Source organism: Haemaphysalis longicornis, unplaced genomic scaffold (assembly GCF_048455015.1).
Source record: "Haemaphysalis longicornis isolate Haplotype H1 unplaced genomic scaffold, Haemaphysalis longicornis Haplotype H1 scaffold_125, whole genome shotgun sequence".
Lineage (NCBI taxonomy): Eukaryota > Metazoa > Arthropoda > Arachnida > Ixodida > Ixodidae > Haemaphysalis > Haemaphysalis longicornis.
The window spans coordinates 190,887-208,042 of record NW_027526227.1 but is presented as its reverse complement, the minus strand read 5'-3'; the positions used below and the strand labels follow the sequence as shown (position 1 = coordinate 208,042).

General features: G+C 43.0%; 1 long non-coding RNA gene across 1 annotated transcript; it reads right to left on the bottom strand.

The window, feature by feature from the left end:
* Positions 1 to 7,979: 7,979 nt before the first annotated feature.
* On the bottom strand, positions 7,980 to 14,866 carry LOC144163609 (uncharacterized). The gene is made up of 2 exons (XR_013320951.1): positions 14,394 to 14,866; positions 7,980 to 8,476 (listed from the first exon to the last, which is right to left on the bottom strand). It is a non-coding gene; the product is annotated as an uncharacterized LOC144163609 (long non-coding RNA).
* Between the last annotated feature and the right edge of the window lie 2,290 nt (positions 14,867 to 17,156).

The window sequence follows — 17,156 nt, the reverse complement described above, 5'->3', positions numbered from 1 at the left end:
GATGTTTTTTCTAATATACACTGAGCCTTGTTCCCGGTGTTAGCGATGGCCTGCCGTCCAGGTACCGCCTGAGAGTCCTTCGGTATTGAGTCTCCCCATAGACCTTGGGAATGAACTTTTGGTGGGTCGAGAGGGTGCGTAGTGACGGCTTGGGTTCCATTTTAATGCCTAAGTGTCTTATGACTGTGCTTGTTTTTGAGATAGTTCTGCGAATATCTCCCAATTGCATCGAAAGTTTTAACGGTTTTGTAACTTGAACTGTTTGAACATTTATCTATTTATGCAATGTGCTGAGAAAAGAATCACTACGATAAGGGACTTGAAATTTTATAAATCACCATCATCGCTGCACCGATGAGCTTGCGCCGTCGGTGCCCGCATTGGCGTGAGCAGCTCTAGATGAGCGGGTTCGTCTTTTTTTTCATCGCCATACATTAAATAGCACCACCACCGTAACACCGACATGTCGCAGCTCTTGGTCTTTCCTCTTATTTTACAGTTTCGTGCCGATGTAGGCGGAATGAAGGCCCTCCTTTCATTTGGAGTTGTCCAAACATTGACATTTTGTGGGAGAACGCATTTATGCAGACGACGAAGCGTTGTAGTGGAAAGAGGCTTGTTCCTGCCACCCACAGTCGACCGCGATGATGGACAGACAAGGCGACGATGCACTCTCACCTCCGATCATTGCCCTACAGATCCAGGCAGGATTCCATAGATGGTAAGGCGAATGCCCCAGTGCATCCCGCATTCAAAAACGTGTTTCGTCTGCAACATAACCCGACTTTCGCTCTGCCAGAAATGCCCATTCAGAGAATAACGATAAAAAAGGATGATATCAATAATAATATTTCCTTTATATTCCATCCTTGGAGAAGGGGGAGGCAAGAAAAAAAGCTGTACAATCATGCACGGCCGCGCCAGAGCGGCCGCGCGCGCTGTTTTGATACCAACGTGTGCGCGCACGCCTCCGCTCCAGACCGGTCGCGAATCAGCTTGACTTGCTCCCGCCCCCCAACATAAAATACAATATAACATGCTCAATTTTCCAGCAGTGAACAGCGTGCAATAAACACACCGACAAAAGAAAGGAGAAAACAAAAAAGGTGAAAAAAAACAATCAGCAGTCTTTGCATTAACATAAAGCGCTCGACAATCCCATTTACACGCATTTTTTTACATATTACGAAATAAACGAACAGTTGTGTACAGAAAGAAGAATATATACTCTTGCAACTGGTAAACATAGGAAAATACGTGAAATAAAATCGGTAGCAATCACTTGGTTTGTAGGTTAAAGGCTTGGTTTGTAGGATACAAAGACTATAACAGCACAAGCACTCTGGAAAAAAAGCACAATCAAAATTACGCTTTTACTTGATAAACAGTGATGTTAGGAATATTTTGACAGCGACATTCACGGAAGATTCAAGTAAATTGAGATCACTAAACAACAACATGGAACCACTTACTGACATCAAAAACTTATAACGAGAACCTCGAAACCAGCATTTCTATATACAGCCTTCCTATCTATCTACGCCAGTGCACAGCATTTTTAATATTTTGATTAGGGCAAGGTGCCCTCCACTAAGCCTGCTGTGTATATGCAGCGTATACACCGCTCATATAAAGAAATATGTTGCTTTGTAAATCTGGCAATGTTATTTTCTCTACTCTTCTCACCAAACTTAATAACTTGTTATTTTTGGGTCCTCTGCCTGTCGTTGGCCTTGCCACATTCAGAAAACTTCTAGCTTATTCGGCTTCCTCCTTTATGCCAACTAAAAGGTGTAAAACAAGCATTATCAAGCTTTTTTGGGTACTACTTGTTAGAACATGACTTTTTAAAAGATCCCTCAGTAGTAATCACGCGCTTTGCCTTAACTACTTGAAAATGTGGGAAACGAAATATTGCGTGCTGCGGACTGCTTAGTGCAGCAAGTACAAATAACTGACCTTATAACAACTACGGAATTGTTTACAAATACAGGCTTGTTAGGCTTCCAGTTATACTACCATAGTGTTAGCTCATTGGCTGTTTGCTGCCTTTCTTAAAACGGTAAAAGTTTAAGTTGAAGCCTCTGCTGTTGTAGCTCCTAGCAGCGTACATATACACATAAATATGAATGAAGATCTTACCGAAAACTCTACTTCTGGATATCGCTCTTATTTTGAAGCGGAAAGTAAACTCGGTTTATTGTTATATTTTCAGTGCAATGTGGAACCAAATTAAAGCCAAATAAGCTCTTCATAATACAGAACCAAACAAATTATGTGTATCAGCTTGTTTCGCTTAAAGTGGCTTTAAAAATAATAGCATTCCTGTTACTGTTAAGAAACGCGTCTTTACCTGATATGATTGCCTCGCCAAAGTTTCGTAGCCAACATTTCTAAACGTAGATTTCGGGGCACACGCCTTTTACTGATAGGCTAAACTTGGGGATTATAAAATCCAAGAGCACACTCTATTTCAATAGATTTTACAGGGTTTAGCTCAAAGGTGGGAACGCACCTAAAAAAGAATAGGATAGTCACTATCAGTGGTTCCATTAAAAAAAAAGTTTCCAACTGCCCTGCTTGGCTAAATTTATATATTGTGTGAGAACGAAGAAGTCGCACGAAGATGGCAGAAAGGCACCACTGAAGTTTTAGAAATTTTATTCTACCAAAGTTTCATCATTGCTGCCTTATAGCACCACATTAGGCTGTTCCTGCAACAACCGTCGAAGTTTAAAACCACCGTATCCTCTGAATTCCAGGCCAGTTGACTTGCACGAAGAGCTGTTTCCTTCGTCTCCAGCATGCATTTTACAGTTTGGAAGGACTGCTTGTGACCGGGAAATATGCATCATATCTCCAATTTTATAGAAACTCACGGGTCTGAAATGTTTGAATATTAGGACAAAAAGTTGGGCATCCGGCTAGTTTGTAATTCATACTGCTGGTAGCAAAAAGCAGACAATGGACAAAGTAGAAGATCCCAAACAAGCAGTTGTTTGTGGTTCTTTATTGTTGCATATGTCGTTTTTTCTCTTGGTACACCATGGTTTATAACTGGTTGAATAGCAATGCGAAACATTTGTATATTACAAAAATATACTTTCTAGTTTTCCTACCTGCATAACTTGTTCGTTTGCACTCGCGACCACTTGTAAGCAAGCAGCACCTCAATAACCACACAGATGTCGTGACGTTGTATACCTTTATAAATTATAGAAACGCTCCTAAGCGTACATATAGTTTGTTAACTACTAGCTTAATGTTTTGAGGCCTGTGTATAACTCTCTGCCTCGAAAAGAATCTACAATAGAAGGCTTTTGCGTCCAATAAACCCTGATTCATACGCCGTATTTCGAAGGACAGTAATGGTTGATAATTACTGTGGCGACTCAATTAAACATTTGCTTTGATATTACTTGCTAAATTACCATATATGCTATACTTAAGACTTATGAAACGTTTTCATTAACACTGTGATACCATTACTCCTCAAGAGGGTTACACAGTATCGCAAAATTTTTAAAATAAAAGATTATATACCCTAAGCGCTTTTTTATGCACTAAAACGTCGTAGCTACAATTTTCGTCATGTATGTGGATATCTCTAATGGTGTGAGAAGAAGCCAGCATTTGTACGGTTGAGGTGCCGTTGCTACTCTGCGATATGTTTTTGCAATTTTTTTTCTGTATTCTCGAGGCGACAAAGATGTTCTTCCATTTTATCTTAAAATTATAAACTAGGTGGTCCTGCAGAAACGAGCATTCACCACGTTATTCGAAGGCTTTCTAATTTCTATTTTGTTTTTGTTTTTTAAAATTCTGTCGCTGCTTTACATTGTGTATGTCGAATAACGAAAATGTTCCATGCGGCATTTGAGAAGAGGCTCTCTATTCGCATAAAACACTAAGCTCGAATATCTGAACTGAAACAAGGCACGTGCGGCCTAAAGTACGTTATACCCAGACGTTCGTTGCTTCTGACCTTTGTCGTGGACACGACAGCATGCTTGTTTCTGAAAAGTTTTTATTGCAGAAAGAACTTTTTGAAAAGTCACATGAAAAGGTCGAATTCCAGCCAGCATAAAATCTTGCTTTAACGTTTAGACAGTGCACACGTAAACATTTCACCCTTAAAACATTTCAGCTTAAAATTTTCTTCACAAATTCTTAAGGCTGCGCTATCAACACAGCCTTATCTTACGTCGCAGACGACACAAAAAGCTTTAAATACTCACAGTGGGCTCCCAAGTTACTTATTTTAGTGTAAAATACTCATTTTAATATTGCTATCTACGTCACAGCAAAAATTATTTAGGTGATTTTTAACCAAAAATATTAGAACCGCAGTACCAGTTCACGTATTACGTGTGCTTTAGTGTTTTCTTCTCGCAAAAAAATACCGAAACAAAATGACCGGGGCACTTTTATAGACTGCTTATGGCCATATTACTAGTTATGACCGCGATGAATGATGAGTGTTTTTAGTCTACAAATGTCGATGATAGGTAGACACCTGTATCTGTCGCCCAATTTGAGATAAATATACGAGGAAGGCTCAAGAAGTTATTGGGGCGAGAGTGCCGTAGACAGGTTTGCTGACAAAATTATGGACCACTTTTATGTACCTGCAACGTGACAACAAGCTAAAGCTTGCCATATTATTAGAGACAGTGCGTGACATGCCAAACAAAGATACAGACAGCCAAAGGGCATCCCGTCTTTTTCTGTGTCTCTTTTCTGACTGCGTTATTTTGACGCAGTTTTCTAAGCTATGATACATGCTGTAAACCATAAATAAAATGGAAACAAGCAGTAACCCTGCTATTCACATTTGTCTCACGGATGTATACACATCATCTTTAGCGATCAAGTATGCATTAAAAACTTCAATGTATATAAAAAAACCACGTAGATTTGAGGAAACCAACCATAAAAATACCAAAGGGCAACTGTGATCATTCTTATTCAAATATTGTGATAATTCTTTAGAGAGCATAAACAGGCAGGAAAATAAAAAAATTCTAGGACACTGATGCACTTCTCTTGAGCCGTCCACGCAAAAGCAATATTCAGGAATTTATACAACAAAAATTCGTATTCTATTATGTGGTTCGAATAGTGCTTCTTGTTTTTTAAGAGCGGAACCCTTTTGAAGCATTCTGAATCAAATGGAAACTGGTATTTCTCGTTTGCAATTATAATGTTGACTTTAATAGGTGTGGTGGTTTTATTGGCTAGGACTTGAGACTTGCACCCCACACATGAGACCGGCGCCTGGGAAACTCTGCAACCACGGACACAAATATTTATCTCGGAGAGACGAGCTAACAATATTAAGGTACAGTCACTACCAGAGTACTATATTCGCCTCTATTCTACGGACACAAAGTTTGGCAACAAAATTACACGATCTTCCCGTGGGGAACCCTGATGAGGATGCGAAGCATCGTGGCGGTTCCGTGTGGTTCCGTTGTGTTGCCGTTATGTTGAGTGATCTGGTGTTTACTAGCGCCAGAGGGAATTCCGCGTCCGGATCCACACCGGTGGCAAAGGCACGCCAGTACTGTTGTGTTACGATGAGTAGGTGGTGGTTTTCGAGGCGCAGAAACTCGTCCATTATGTTCTTGTCGATGTTGTCGTGTCCGTGGTAGATTCGGTAGTCTCCGTAGGCGTAGGTGAGGTAAAGGTTCTTGACATTGCTGCACCGGCTGAGAGCAATGCGTTCGTCCTCCTCTTCGCAGCTTTGTCTTCTCCTTCTTCGGCGGTTCCCTTACGGGAAGATGACGACGGTGGTTGAACGCGAAGCTATCTCGTGATGGATTTTTTGGTTGACCAATCTCAAGAGACATCCTGCCACATCCCTTCTGTCCCGGTCACACGAACAGTGCAAGAGCCGGGATCATTCAAAACACTGCATCCGCAGCCGTAACCACTGTTCGGGCACATCGAGCAGGCTTTATCCACAAACGAAGAGGCATGGACAGAAAAGGGTTCACATCGAAGCCTCCAAACAGGCTCGCTCCATTGTTCAAGCGAATTCACCTTCCCAGCCCCACCAAGATCCGCTACAAGAAAGGCAATATCCATAACAGGTGATCGTCCCAGGTAGACCCTATTCCTCCCTAATTATTAAACCCCCAATTCTCAAGCTACCCACGTTAAACACACTTTGCCCTAACACAATACAAAATTTGCAACCACCAATCCCCATCAGCAACAGCACAGCAGGTGCATAAGACCATCCAACAGACACTCCCAAAGCCGTTACAGCACATTTTGGCCTCCATTATTCCACAAGCTCTCGTCCCTATGGAGAACACGCTATAACAGTAAATAGCACATCTACAAGTCGTATAAAAGGAGCTCCTCCGCAAGTGCCATACCCCGCAAGTGCCATACCCCTGCCCACCAGAGCCAATGAAAGCAGAACATGTCTAGGATGCGCTCCCAATCACCTCTAACCCTCCATGGCTCACAGTAAGGCAATGGAACTGTAGAGGCCTCCGCCGAAAACACAGTGCCTTATTTCAACACATGCTCATCAACAACAACAAACCGGATATTTTTACCTTACAAGAAACTAACGGAGACTTTTTTCCCCCGGGATGTGATCGCTGTGGTCAGCCAAATATTACCCCAAATAGGAAAGGGTCGCAACCGCTATCCAAGCCGCTTACAATGACAGTCACCTACGTAGACAAGACGCTCCCTACCATCCAGATCGAAACGACGCATCTTAATACCTGTGAAAAAGAGCACGTAGCTACTACTACGATGGTTGACGGTCATGACATAACTATTGTAAACTGCTATTGGCCGCCCAAACAAACAACCGCCACGCTACCCGCCCACCATACGATGTATAATACAACTCGTAGCTCAAACGCGCTCCTATTGCTTGACAATTTCAACTCTCCACACCCCACCTGGGGCTACACTCCAACATCCCCTGTAGTCATATTCATAATAAGAGCGCTAAGAACAGGAGACAAAGAGAAGAGGTCACAAACACAGCGCTGTGTTTGTGCCCTCTTTTCTTTGTCTCGTTGTTAGCGCTGTTACTATGAACATGTACGGACTCACCCAATCTTCCATTTTAGATGACCGTTAGGGCATAAATTGGATGCATTTAGGAGGCTCCATCAATTCAACCTTGTGAATGACACCCCATCTCCCACGAGGCTCGGCTACAATCAGGAGCCGGACACAAATATTGATCTTACCTGGATTCGAGATCCGCTAATGGCCGCCTCGCACCGAAAAAACTCTCGGTAGCTACCACAACAATATCCAAATAAGTGTCTCTCTCACTCGGTTGTATGTTCCGAGAAGGAAGCGCGTAGCTTTGTCTCAAACGTGTGACAAAGCTGCATAGCTTATGCCACCTGGACCCGGTGCAGAAGCCTTGTTTACGGAAGACAAGGCAGAAAATATTTCTGCCATTGTGAATGGCTTGTCCATGATGGTCCCACTTGCCGAGGGCAGAGAGACATCGGTCAGTCTGGCAGGTAAGACTGGAGCGGACAAGGCTGTGACCTTGGCGCAGAAATCTTCAGCGACGTCTAGATCACGGCGGTTCTGTCGCAAAGCGACACAGTGGAAAGGATGCTGTTCTCAGGTTTTCTTTCCGTGTGATAGCATTTCTTTCCTTGGCATGCGCCGTATCTTAGGGGCGTTTTTTCTGCTAGAAACAAAAATATATGGAAACAAAAAAGGGTGACGGCTCAGCCAAATGAATACATCATGACGTATTTAGGTGGGCGTATCTGTCTCAGTGCCAGAAAAATAAATGATGTTGTGTCTACTTTTTTTATTACGGCAATGTTTCAATACTTCGTTCTATAGACACAAATTTCTAACAAATCTGTTGTAATCAGCGAAAAATGTTTGAATGATTTTTTGGGGGGTACCATGTCGTAATCAGGCTTTTTATTTTTGTGTTCTAAAATCTTCCTTCAAGGCAAAACAATGCACAATGTAGGAATTGAATCAATCAATTTATTTTCAAAGCGCGGACTATTGTTGACAACCTTCGTAATAAGGTGTTCCAAATGCATGCGCGGTAAAGGTGTAAATGCCTTGGAATGCCTGAACATAACGCCAAAGAAAGCCGATGTGATAAATTTAAAAGAATGAGCATTACGTGTAACCGCCCTTAACACAAATACTGACAATTTTTTTAGCTACAGTTACTTTATGATATTTTTGTGGATATAGCTTTATACAAAATTGCTGCTTCAGCAAACGCACACATTTTCAAGAGGCTTCTTCAGTAGCTACGACTTATGTTACCAACGCCTCAACCAGTACGGCCCTTCGTACACGCAGTTCCCATATTTGTTTCTGCACCACCAAGCCTGGCAGACGCACTTGGGGGGATCGCAACGAGGAGAGCAGCGGTAGGGTGGCCTTTGCCCACACTTGTGCTCTCCGCAGTTTCCGCACCAACTCCATCGTTCCCCATAGCGGCAACCTGCAAACAAATGGACAATAATGGTTCCATTTATTTTGCCCGCATCAAACCATTACATTAAACTAATTTTCAAGCTTAAAAATACTAAGAGTTATTCCGCAATATTTTTAACCGGAATGAATTTAATACCTATAAAGAGGAGGGCCCGACTGAACGAACAACCGACCGTCCGACCCATCAACCATTTTGACGGGACCACCGAACCAGAAATGCACCCGTACGCCAGTGATATAGGTTTGGGTGCCTTCCTCGCCCAAAGCTAAAGCGAAATAAGGAATTTTGCAGACAAAGAATGAACTAAAGTAGCGCGATGCAGAGGAGGTTACAGGTTCGTTTTGGACACTTTCGTGCTGCAATGGACATACCTATGCTGTTTTAGATTATCATGAGCTTGACTGATGATCCCAGTGTCTGCTCTTGGCTTTCTCGTTCATGTGTTAGAAGATTTCGGTAATGTTTTTCTCACTCTTTTGTTTGGTAGAGCAAGGTTGCACTGTTAACTTATTTGACCGTATTCTCATGATACCACTCGAAGTAAGCTCCAGTTGTCCTGGTGCCAATTTCTCCCCGTGTGGCGACATAAATTCCGTAATACTGATTGCCGTAATCTGACTATTCATTTAGGCCTTTCCTAAAATTTTAGTTTTTTGGCTTCTGATGTTTCATTACACCCAACAATTTGCAAGACCTACTGGGGGTACGAACCCACTTTGTTAATGAAATTGGTTTAATGCATACAACCTGACAGTGAGTATATGTCCGTAAATATCATTTTCAGTTTTTTGCATACGTGGTAACATATGAATAAGTACGTTTTCGATTAGAATAATGCGGCGTTTTCTTTAAATGTCGCACATCTGGGAACTTTTTATGACACATTTTTTCACTTTTCTACTTGCAGAATAGTTCAACAACCTGGGTGCTGCACAAAAACAAGACGCTGTCCCTCATTGACAAACATGCGCAACTACTTAGCGTTCGCTGGAGCACCGGAAGACCGTGGTACTCTTAATTCCTGAGTCGGGTGTAAAAAAAGCGCCTCTTGATAAAATCTAACTTAGCAAAATCTTCTCCCGATTGAGACAACGCACAAGCTTTCAAGAGTACACCTCACTGTGAAAGGCTTCCATAAGAAAATTTTTCAGTCATATTCTGCTCGTCATTCTTATCGTTAACCTGCGGAGAATTCGGAAAAATTTGGCAGCAAAAGGTAATGCTACCTATAAATTGTCTGCACCTTATCTTGATTGTTTGGATTTCGCCTCCTGAGAGCGGCAAAGTCACGAATTTACATTTTGGAGTATCTTCGCCAATAAAACCAACACCGATATTCTATTGTTCAATCTGTGCCCGCTGTTTCTTCCGACCACGATGTCGACAGGGCTGGCAGCAGTACCAAACGAGAGTTCGGCTATTGGCATTGGCTATTGGGATCCCTCATCGAAGTTAATTATTCACTTGAAATTATTCAAAATCGTAGCCTTGGTTTATTTTTCACAGTACAACTCACGCTGGTTCACTGGTCAATTATCTGTCAACCTTCCCTTCCTCGAAATCCACTGAAAGTTTCATCGGCTCCCTCTTTTACAAAAACTATATGATAATTCCCCCTCATAATGCACCACAGTTCTTCTGCCTCCTGCGTGTTTATCGGGTAGCCTCTTCAACTCATTCCGTTTACACCGCATACATAGGCAAACAAGTGCATAAATGAAATATTTTTTTACCTACAGCCAATATTGATTTTAATAACCGGCCGAAAACCAGTCAACGAACGCACCTTTTTATATTCAATCCGCTAAGCAGATTTTTTTCAGTTGCTGTTAGATTTATTTGTTACGTTTCCTGCTTTAAGTATATCAATTTCCCTCAGTTGCTGACATTTTATAATAAACCCGCCTCACGTACATGCATGTACCATTGATGATCACCAATCGTTGAATTTTGTATTTTCCCTTTCTTTAGATATTATCCTGCAAGGTGACTGTAGGTATACAGTAAATGATGGCGATGCTGTGCCATCACCTCCAACAGGGAAACAGTTAATAGCAATGGCAGGATAGACGCAGAAATTTCTACTTGAGCTTACAATAGGAAATTTCAACGGTGTTTTTTTTTACTGCACTGTGAAAAATATTTCATATTTGCTTCCTGTCCTCACAATGATATTTTAACGGACTACGAACATTGTCCATGCCAGCATTCGCATTACTAGTTGCTAGCTCGATACTTCGTTATAGTACTTAAAATTGACCTAAGTTCTAATTCTACAGCACAAAGGAAACAATTTCATGGACAGGTCCACGCGAAATAAACGGAGCACGGGAGCGGTGGTTGAATGCATCGATGCACTGCATAGGTATATCCGCCGGAACATAGGGCGGTGTTCTTAGGATGCATTCGATCTTCCTGTGCTTTCATGTCTCATGCATTTTATCGTTCGCCTACCGGAATGTCAGACAGGGTGCAACAGTTTTCAAGGGGCAGCAGTCGGCTACACAATGGCGCTGGTTACACTGCGGCTCACAGCCATTAGCGGCAACCGAATCTGCCGCTCTGTAGCTCGAACAAGCGACGCGCTCGAGAACACGTTTCTTATTGCGCGCTATAAAGTGCAACGTTGTCCACGTCCTAAGCATGGGTGGCATAGTATTGCCTCAGTAAGGTTTTCCAGGGCACGTCTTGGCAAAATAAACGGTATTGGTAGGCCACTAATTACCAATCACAGTAGTAACAGTACCCTGGCGAAGTTGCGCGTTGCACGAGGTCGCGGGTTCGATTCCCGGCCGGGCGGCCGCTTTTCTGATGCAGGGGAAAAGCAAAAACGCCCGTGTGTACGAGATTTCACTGCATGTTAAAGATCCACAGGTGGTCAAAATTATTCCGGAGCCCTTCACTACGGCGCCCCTCATCGCCTGCGTTGCGTCGGCGCGTTAAACCTTACAATCAATCAATCAAGTTGCGCCTCCCTGCCGACGACGCCCCGACACGTCTGCATACAGCGACATGTAAAAAAATGCCACCCGATACCATGCGGCATTCAATTGAGTCAACCCTGACGAGAAGACGGTAGACATCACCAAATAAGCTACGCGGGAGCAATTTCCTTGTATAAAAATGTTTTCTTTTATTTTCTTTGAATTAATCTGCCAAATTTTTTTTCTTACTGTGTATGAATGTATCCTGCAACTGCCGGCTGAAATGCATATGGGGAACAGACCTCTTCAAGCCCAAGATCGATTTTTGCCTGTGGCCTCAACATAGTCAATATGTTGAAGTAAACATAACTTTGAATTTGACTTTGAATTATAGCAACCCCCGCTAGGGAAGAAAACAGAAACAAAACCAGAACGAAAAGAATGTTTTACGGCGAGAGCATACAAGAAGCAGGGGGCGACGATGCAATAAAAATGGAACACGCATGCACCCCCCACTTTGGTCTCAACTACGGGCAACACGTCTGCAGAAGCTCTCCGGAACCGCCCTCTTGGGAGGCCACCAGCGCAAACCCGTCAGACATTTCTGGCTCACCAGCACTCCCCGGTGAGTCTACTCGGGTCGTCGCGCCGACGTCTGTTTTTGGACCACCGACTCGGAAACCAGCAGGAGTGTCGCCATTGCCCGATAGGGGTAATAATAACGGAGGAGCTCTTGTACAATAGGTGAGTCCGATGCTGAAGGAAAAAATACCAAGAAAAAGTGGAGCGCCGCGAGGCGCTCGCCGTGGCTTTAGCAAAAAAAAAACTTCAAGCGCTGTCGTCAAGCGCTACCGCGCCTGTAATGCTTGGCATAAGGCACACCACGGTATAGATGATGATGATGGTTTAAGTTTAATGGCGCAAGGCCGACATGGGCAAAGAGCGCCAAATACAAAGGTATTTGGCGCTCGGTATAGATGCAAATGACGATGACTGCTACTAGAACAGCGCGAAGCAAAGTCGGAACATGTAAATAAACAATATCAAATTTGTACAAATGCTTGGTAACGTGTCCTTAAGAGGTCACTATAAATAAATCCTGCAGCTAGGGCTTGTTTCAAGCCCTGAAGCACTTAGTGCAAGCTTCCGCACTTGGGCTAGTGGAAGTCTACACTGCTGAGGATTGAATTGCATCCACCACTCACCGCGAACAGCACGACAACCTATTCGGTGCATATGACGGCGATTGTTCGCACCGCAACTATGCCAATAATAAATAGTACTGAAACTGACTATGTGTCCTACAGTACTCGCTTACAATAGTTTTATCATTCACGTCTTGGGCGTGAGTGCAAACTTCCCTGTTCTTTTTTTCAGGAATTTAGCCACTTAGTTCTACAGACGAACTACAAAGACTCTGACCAGCAGTTGATATTAGCTTGTAGCAGTGCACATGTTTTCCAATTGCATGAATTGGGTTTACCTACTCGTGATTACCTACTCGTGTTTCCGTTTACGTACCGAGCTTACACGTTAAATTACAGTGGTACTTTCGCTTCGACAAGTGGTCTGCGGTGTTTTTGTCTTTGCCATGCGTGGTATAAAGAAAATGTGGTTGTCTATTCCGGGCTCCGGCTCACTCTCTGCGCTAGCTATTGCCGACAGCCCAGTAATAATGGTCAAGCCCATTGTCACGGGTTAATCGGTCGAGGGCTGCGGCCTCTACACCAATAAACACCAAACGGTGGCAAAATTTCCACTGGGATCAGCGAAAAGACTTTGAAATGAGCACGCGCGGAGATATGGGAAAGAGCCCAGAGTGGTTTGTTTACACGGCGTAAAGGCTTCGCGACCATCAGAAAGAAGAACAGTTGCTGGATTGTGCACGCAAGTGCTGCCGCTATCCGCTTTTGGCAAGCGTCGGTTGTGTACTTTTTTGAGTGCTTATATGTTTATGTAAAATAGATTTGGAGAAGATAATCCTCCTTGGAACCCATTTGGGCTTCACGGGTACTGAACTTGAAAAGTGCGTTAGACACCAGAAAAAGGAAGAAGCCCGATAGGCGACACAACTTGCGGATACCGAACTTTCAGAAAAGTCGAGGCAGATTAAACGAGTGAAGTCCCGTGAAAATGTTGAGAGGTAAAAGAACGCGGTAGCACTGGGGAACGTAAGAGCGGGGTTCTACTGTAGTTACCGTAGTTGGCTACTGCTATGGCGACACGTGTTAAAATCCCTTGAGGACTCATGTCTTCTGGACATATTATTTACTTATTTTTTTTACAGCGGCCGTAATTCGGTTTCATTCGTGTAGTCGCCAGCACGTTACGCGAATGGTCCCCAGAAATTCGCGGCAAAAAACCACCCAACAGGGGCCGTTTTTAACAGGCGCTTTTACCTAAATTTGTCACCCTTGATGAATCCGGCGAGTAGGCTCGGAAATATTTTAAAAAATGTTTCTAATGCAAGTTTGACAGATTGGAACGTTCGAAGCTAAATGCAAATTGGAGCAGCCGGATATCAGCATGCCTTCTTTTGTTGAAGTAATTTCGTGTAATTGTTTTGCTAATTGTTTCTCCACGTTTCTTAATATTTAGTATCATTTCTGATGTCTTGATCTCATAGGTTGAAGAACGCCGTTTGGGGCATCATTATATTGACGTAATGCACAATATTCGAAATATATGTCCTTTTACGGGGGCAATATGTTCAAATATATTCTTCACGGTAGGCCTAATTGCGCGGAGTCATATTCCTCTCCTATATCCTTTGATATCAGCCAGTTATCTAGGTCATTCGGGCGTAATACTAAAGGTACGCAAATAGTTCTTTTATAACTTCGTGGGTCGGGGCTCTACCTGCTTTTAGCTTAAGAAGCCTGCCAACTGTATATTAAAAGGCATTCGACGCTTTGATAACTGTTCCTTTGCGGAGCATTTTTTGTTTCAACGCAACACAACTGCTAATTATATTTAAAAGAAGAAAGGGTGTTACTAACGTCTTCGCATTCCTCGGCGAAACGGATAGAGACGGCACCATGGTGGAAATATACTCCAAACAAAGGGGCCGCTACCAACGTTTCCTGAAGGTGATGCGCTGCCTGCTGTAGAGGTAGATCTCGACGGCGAACCACGTTCTCCGTTTCCTGTTGCAGTGGCAGTTGCTGATGGTGATCGCGAATCTGACCTCGGAGCATTTCCGGTCGGTGGAGTAGGTTGCGGAGATTCTTCTTCATCTTCGTCGGAATCATCTGAACCTCCTGCCACTGTCGCAATTAGAAACAAGAAGCTTAAGGCGACGAGTCTTGAGTAGTTGAAGGCAGCCATTTTTCCTTATCACGACGCAAAAATGTTTGAACCCAAATGCCCTGATAAACTGTCCTTTTTTAAGCCAGAATGCAATGTAATGCTTTAGGTCTGCTGTTTCTTACGTCATTCTTCTTTTTAATAGGCTTTAGGTTGCAGCGCCCAATGCCCCCCGTCATTCTCTTTTTACACAAAGCAGAAGTAGGCTTCATGTTGTCCAGAATATCGGCGGATATGATAAATTAGACGGGAAGAATATGTGAGGACCTTCCTTCTTTTCTTGGCCTCAAAATAAAAGATAGGCTTGCTTTGTTGATTTAAGTTTGTGTTCTTCTCAGAACAAATATTATACGCATGTTGGAGCTTCTTTTACAGCACACCTTACAATGCAATCGACTGCAAGTAGCGATGTATTGTTCTAATTTAAAAAAAAATCCCCGGAGATTTTTTTTTTTCGTATCAGCTGGGAATTGACTATTGTCTGAGAAACTTGCCGCTCACTCAAGAGCATCTACGTTTATGACGATTTTTTTGCATCTAGGGAGGGGAAAACGTACTCAGTTCTTAGCAAGTGGGAACAGAAGTTTCTTTTCCGAGTCTGCCCAACACTGATACCTGCAGAAAAACGGAAATATTTATAAACCATGTATATTATCATCATGGAAGACAATTTATTTCCTATTGCTCACAGAGAAAGCCATCAACAGCAATTTTTCGGGATATTCAACGTGCACTTTACGGTTTCATTTGCAATGCGCCGTCGACAGTGCTTTTTCTCTACTTAGGACCTGTGCGAGAGAGCACTGAGCAGCTCCTACTTCAATGATCAGAGCCTGCTGGATAACTGGCTGTTGGGGGTAGGAAAACTCAAGGTGGCTTCGACTGAGGCCTCCACCACATTGCTTTTTGCAAAAAACAAGTTTACTCTATCTTTCTCTCTCTAGAGTATATGGTTGTCCGTTGGCACGTGCGAAGCTGCGTAAAAGGCTCGCCCTCTGAGAGTGCCATGGTGCTGAACGATTTTCAAGACCTCTTGAAGGGAACGTAGTCTTAACTATAAAAAATTGGCTCTATACCTCACCTAAGTTCAGTGCGGCTGGAAAATAGGTCATTACGTCAACGCACTATTACAAATGTTGAAAAGGTGTAAAGATTATCCCTACACAATGCATGCGGTAATTTAAAAATTAGGAAAGCAGCTATTGTACGATACTCATTATAGCAGCCAAAAGTTACGATATAATTACCCTAAAGCCCCACAACAATCTCTGTGTTGTTTTTAGACGATGGTATTAATAGCTACCGCTAATACAAGGAAAACGTCCCTCTGACATCATAAAGATGAGCGATAAAGTGGATGGCGAGTAGTGGCCATGACGTGGGTTGAGTATTATCCAGATAACGTTTGAGGTGTTTTCTTAAATTGTTTTTCTTGTTATTTAGAGGTTGGAGACTTTTTTTTTGGGGGGGGGGGGTGCACTCAGGGCACACCCAAGACAAAGCATGACTGTAACCAATACAACAGCGGAGCCCTCACAGGTCAGCAATGTTGACAAGTATGAACATTGACACTCGACGTTATTAGCTGTGGGAAATCAAACTATTGCGCAGCTCCTGTTTCACTTTGGCTGGGTGGCTGAATGAAAAGACAGACAAAAGGTTAAAAGACAGACATACAAACCGACCAAAATTTCTGCGTTTAAGTAACCCCCAAAACAGTTATCGTCTTTAAAAAAGCTACGAGTCAGAAACAGGTGAAAAGACAGACATACAAACCGACCAAAATTTCTGCGTTTAAGTAGCCCCCAAAACAATTATCGTCTTTAAAAAAGCTACGAGTCAGAAACGCATTGCAAACGCTCGACCCATTTTCAGGCTGAACGTTACGGCTACGTAGCGTCAGCCTCACAAGTTTTGTAGCACATGCCGGCGTAACTGTGTGATCGTATGCTTGCTCATGGGGTATTTCTAATTTCGGCGAGTCGTAAAACTGACTTAGCGTTACGTACTCCCCACCGGCGCATTCCCATACAGATGTATTGGCAAACTACTTCATGGTGACTTGCCGTTTCGTGCGAGTCCCAAACCTCACACAACGTGACCAACGTCGTCAAGGGCGCGTATGATCTCTATTGTTTGATTCCTAATTGAGGGCCATGGACTATGGGGATGTATTATGTAAACAACCCTAATGAAAGCACAATCTACATGGTGTACAAAAGCCCATAAAAATTAAAATCAGACATGGAAGCCTTCAGGTTTAGGTAATTGTCGACATTGGGAAACCCTACAGCAATGACTTACCCATAGCGTGTATCTTAGACGAATTATCTCTAGACAGCTGCAATGACCCCAATAAATTCTCTAGGTGGTACAGGTTTGGTTAGTACTTGTTCGTGACGGAAAAACTGTTGTAACTAAGAATACTGCCAACCAATACAGTAGAGCAATCCTAT